Source organism: Acyrthosiphon pisum, chromosome A1, assembly GCF_005508785.2.
Source record: "Acyrthosiphon pisum isolate AL4f chromosome A1, pea_aphid_22Mar2018_4r6ur, whole genome shotgun sequence".
NCBI lineage: Eukaryota > Metazoa > Arthropoda > Insecta > Hemiptera > Aphididae > Acyrthosiphon > Acyrthosiphon pisum.
Genome location: NC_042494.1, coordinates 4,911,415 through 4,917,200, shown reverse-complemented (window position 1 = coordinate 4,917,200; position 5,786 = coordinate 4,911,415). Strand labels below are relative to the sequence as shown.

Sequence of the window (5,786 nt, the reverse complement as noted above, 5' to 3'; positions counted from 1 at the left end):
GCATGCGCAAAGCCACAACCAGGTTGTGTTTTCATTAGTAAAATTTATCGTATCGTGATCTGGTATGCATCATCTTATTCATCACAGAATATATTAATATACTTTAATACTTTATAGTTTATACCTTATACTTTAAATAATATATATCAGGGATGGTGAACCTTTTGATAACTGCAGTGTGTCAAATCAAAATGTTTGGTTTGAATTTATTTGCCTCGCGTGTCAGAAACTTTTGCACACCTTTTTTAAATTATTTTAGTCATCGCCTTAGGCATCCGAAACTATCTGTTGACGACTGTCGACTGTTCTGTTGTACCTACGTTACAACGTTTGTACTTAAACGCTATTAATTGGTAAATCCTAACGAATTTATTGATAATCTAATCGTTTCGTTTACGAGCTTAGGAAATGGAAAGTACAGATTACAATATCTTACGATATATTCCAATAATAAGTTAAACATAGTTTCAAATTATCTATAATTTTTTTGGAAAGTGAAGTAAAAATTATGAATTATGTTTTAAATTGGCGTGTCACTGAATTAATGCGCGCGTGTCACTCCGTGACACGCCTGACATAGATTCGCCAACCCTGATATATATCATATTTAAATATTATAATATAGCATTATCACATAGTAAAATATTCATAAAGTTGTATAATATTAGTATAATATTATATAGTAAGTGTTAAGAACAATGTTTTTGGACGCAAGAAATCATTGCTAGTACCCTAGGAATGACCGCACCACCAACCCGCATCCCACTGGATGCTCCGTCTATGAGTATAAGCCATAAGGTCTATCGCATGCTAAGTACTAAGAACACATTATATTAAATATAGATTATATTATATTGATAGATGGTACCTATTAATTGGGCGGTCACATTTTATCTACCTGCATAGTATATAATATTTATTTACATTTTATTAACCGGGTAATAGGCCACAAATAAAATATATAATTTTAAATGGTTATCCAGGGATTGAACTACATAATACTATATACATCACAAATATATAAATATGTAAATACGAACATATAACCTCTATTTTACAAGCTACAGTACCTATATAATTATAACATTCTTTTATTTTGAATAAATATAAAATACAAAACTAGCTCTACAGAAAATGAAATGAAATTATATATTGTTTTTTTTTTCAATTACCTTAAAATAAAATGTTCTTTTTAAATAATACACATATGAGATTTCACAAATTTAAATCTGCAGGACGCAGGTATTTCCTTTTTTTTATATTTATATTTTCATTCAAAATATATTTCTTTCATATTAAAATTACTTTTCTCACTTTAAATGTTCCTACAATTCTATTTGTATCTTATATAAATTTCGCTTTGCCGGATTTAATAATAAAGTAAAAATAAAACAGTGACCCGATCACCTGATCTAATTTTATAAATTTAAAATTTTAGTAGAACAATATTACTGTTCATATTTTTAAAAAAAGGCTTATTGTGGCCTAATCCCCAGGTACCCAAATAAAGATCGTATAGGTACCTACTAATAGTGCTTATTAAACCTTTAGGGATCTATGCCCCAAGGCCCCAATCACCACTATTTTCGTCACTTATAATAACATAATGTTTATTAATTATACTACAGTTACCAACATTGAGCAAGAATCATCATATTTTCTGTCACACAAAATGCCGGATCCTGAAATAAGGAATTATTAATTATGCATTAAATATGTTAACAATATTTTGTGAATTAAGATTATATTTTAATCTCTGAAATGTCTAGAAATGTCTGAAATGTCTGATAAGTCAGCGGGAGTGTCCGTACAATTGTTGAACTATTAGGTAAACCACCAAATTCAGCTGGTAAAATCAGTGGGTTAGGCGTAACCGAGGTTTAAACTTTGATTAATGCGTACTATTCGATTAGTGACATAATGAAGTGTGGTAAATTACATTGTTTTCTTGCAGAATTTTATAATATATTATGTAGATAGTTATTTAAAATGTAATCTTAAAAATGGCACTATTAATCGTAATTCATTGTTATATAATTTTAAATTAACAATCATATATTTTTTTCAAATAGGTACTGCATAAAATTATGCACTAGGGTCATACAATGTTACTTACTTACTACTGATTTAATTGTTTTCTGATTATTTATTAAATTACATGTTCGTACTTCCCAGTAACCTAATTGTATCAAATACTTAGACAATAGGGGCAGTTGCCCTGGGCCCCACGGTTCAAAAATGTTGCTGCATGTTACTTGCGTCCCAAAAGGTATATTTCACAAGTAATGAATTTAACCGGTAACTTGAGTTCCGTTTTATCAAGTCGGCTATATAATTATTATCAATATTATCTACTAAAATAGATCGTTATCGTGTCACTAAAATCGATAGTTCATAAACTACTGTATAATAAACCTCACTATTTGCGGGATGGTGGGATAATATTCTGAAAAACATTTATAATATTCGTATATTAATCCTACCAAAAATTCCAATAAATATAGAAGATGTACACAACGTATTACAACATAGTACAGCACCCTGTACTTACAGCTGAAAATGAAAATTTTCTCCTAGTCAATGACAGCCAAAATAATATATTATTTTGTTGTGATAAAAATATAAATTTGTTAATAAAATTGAAAACAATTTACGTCGATGGCATATTATTTTAATACTGTACAAAACATTTTTTTCAAATGTTTTCAATTCATGGACCCATTAATTAATGATTAGGTATTATATAGGTACCATTAGCATTTTTTTTACTTCCCGATAAAGAAACTCAAACATATATTAAAGCATTTACACACTTAAGTGAAGAGTGTTCAAAGCGAGGGCTTATATTTTCACTAGAAACTGTATTTGCTGACTTTGATATTTCAAACAAATGTTTTAGCTATTCAAAAAGTTTTGACAGAATCTAAAATTAAAGAATGTCGCTTTCACTTTGCCCAATCCTAGTAAGACTTAATGCTATAAACTAGTACAAATGTCATACCTAATAAACAATATCTACTTTAACAATTAATTTATACGCAGGCCCGGATTGAACCGGCAAGCTACCGAGAAAATCTCGGTGGGCCCGCGTAAAATTTGGGCCGTTATTATTTTTGGACAAAAAGTAGTCTAGTATTTTTAGATAGTGATATAGAAAAATATAGATCCAAATACACGGTTAAAACAATAAATGCGTAAGCTGTATAATACTGTATAGTGTATTGGTTATAAATATTCTCAAGAATTGTCAATCGATAATCCACACTAGAGCAGTGGAGCCTTGCAGTATGTACCAAGTAAATAATAGTTGTGTGCTGCAAGACGCCTGCATGTTTATAAAAATAAATATAATTCCAATCGACCGTAATTATTATTGTATGGGTTTCCCACTATTATCGCAATATCATCCAACGGGCAACAATTAATTGGAACTCACACATACTACGTACACTTCCACACTTCCACACAAGTTTACATTTCACATTATTATTACTTATTGACTTATTTGAAATAACTTGATAATTTAGTTTTTTCTACATCGACTACACAGTCCTGAATCAAAAAGGTTACGTGCTTTTATGTTTACTGTGGTTTAGTGCGTCCTTACATTAAAATATTTTGTTTGCCGTATTAAATATATACTAATATACGACTATACTAGTATAGGTAATATAGGTACGTATTATAATATTTTTTATTTTGTGCAAACTGTGCAATATACTCATTTACGTATTTGCAATAATTGAATTTAAAAAATAGTTAAGACTACGCTTGTCATGGATAAAGAAAAAAGAAAAATAATTTTATGGACCATAGGTGATTTTGGGAGGGGGGGGCCGATAGAAATTTAAAATCTCGGTGGGCCGAAAACTCTCAATCCGGCGCTGATTTAAGTTCAAATTTAAAATTTAATAATTATTTTGTAGTTAAAAATTTATAAAATTTTCAATTTTTATAACTAAGGATTGAAAATTTAAAACAAGATTTCACGTAAGTAGTTAATTTTGTTACCAAAAAATCTAAAAAATACATAAGTACAGTTTATTTTTATAATAATTTTAAGTTCAAATTTGGACGAAATTACATATTAACAAACTATTTTAGTTTTTTCGTTGTGATTGTTTAATATTTTTCTTGGATACTTGAAACTTCTTAAGTATATTATATTATAGTATATTATTATATTATTTAGTTTATTATATATCTATGATAGTATCACGGTTTGTTGTTGACGTATAACGCGTTATAAGTACCTAATAGATATTGTGATATGATTAATTTGGAATTTATTATAGGTCAATTTTTTTTAATACCATAGATATAAGTGTATAATATATCTTATACCTAGATTCAGTCTCCGTTCAGAATCGTTTTTCTTATACAATGATATTATATCATTGAATTCAAATTTAATACCATTCATTATAAGGTGATCCACTTGTAACCTACTGTCCTACTGTACAGCAGAGCGACATCCACTTGCCCACCTTTTTTTTTTTAATTATTATCATTTGATGTCAAATATCCACAAAATGTATTATCCTGAAAATTTACAAATTATTTCCCAGTTACAAATTGATATGTTAAATTTGTATAGGTATAAGGATTAAAAGTTTAAAATAAAGTTCTACGTAAGTAGTTCATACCATACTAACTACGTACTAAACAAGAAATCTAAAAAATATATAAACAAAGTTTTTTTATAGTTATTTGAAGTCTAATATTGGATTCAAATGTAATAACACCTATTACAGTGAGCCACTTTTAACCTATTGTATAGCAGAGCGACACCCCCTTACCCATTTTTTTTTTTAAATATAATAAATATTATACTAAGTACAAAACTCAATGTCATTAAAACATTATTTTTTAGGTAATTGTTATAATGTTATTATAATACTATTAATAGTGAAATTATATTACGTACCGAAAAACAAATATGAATATATTAACCAGGAATACGTCACCTTCATGGCCAATAGTGAGCTGAGGTTAATTCAAATATATTCAAAAATATAAACAATAAGAGTGTATACCTACATAAGTTATGTATCAAATGAACGCGTCACTATAGCATACTAAGTAATGTTTACATTATATTAACAAACGTAGGTATAGTAAAATGTACTATATTTGTATGCCTACTAATACATATTAATTAATATTTATATACAATAGAGCATTTGTAGATAATTTTTAACATCAAAAGATAACACCATGTAACAGATAAATTACAATATCAAAAGAACTTTACAACATTACGCACATAATGTCGGGTCTTCTAATTTACTAACTCACAATGCTAGTATGTAGTCGGTGTCCATTATGTACCTCCTACCATTTAATGCGATCATATGATGAGCCGAAGGACAAACTACGTAGATAACCGGTAATGAAAAATGAGTGAATTACAAACTTGCATTAAAATTGATTACATTGCTCCTACTATAGTATACTATGGTTTTTCGACGTACCTATACAAAATACATGTAAGACTGGTTATTTAGAAGATTATGTAGGTATAATGTATATAATACAATATATTGGTACATAAACACATTAAAAACTATTTTTGTTTAAATTTAAATATAATATTATTTATTTAAATTTAATTTTATATTGTTTATGTATTTTACTATATCATAGGGTATAAACCCGAAGAAGGTATTCCCAAATAGCAATACATCGCGTCCATACAAAATTTAGAATTGTACAGTAACTGTACAATAAAATTGTGTCCATTATGCAACTTAATATCAAACAAACAATATAACGTAACTGTGAAT

The 5,786-nt window shown here is 28.1% G+C and overlaps 1 long non-coding RNA gene across 1 annotated transcript; it reads right to left on the bottom strand.

Annotated features, from left to right (window-relative positions):
- Positions 1-248: 248 nt before the first annotated feature.
- LOC115033636 lies at positions 249-5,301 on the bottom strand. Its single transcript, XR_003838921.1, has 2 exons — positions 4,928-5,301; positions 249-1,682 (listed from the first exon to the last, which is right to left on the bottom strand). It is a non-coding gene; the product is annotated as an uncharacterized LOC115033636 (long non-coding RNA).
- Positions 5,302-5,786: the final 485 nt, after the last annotated feature.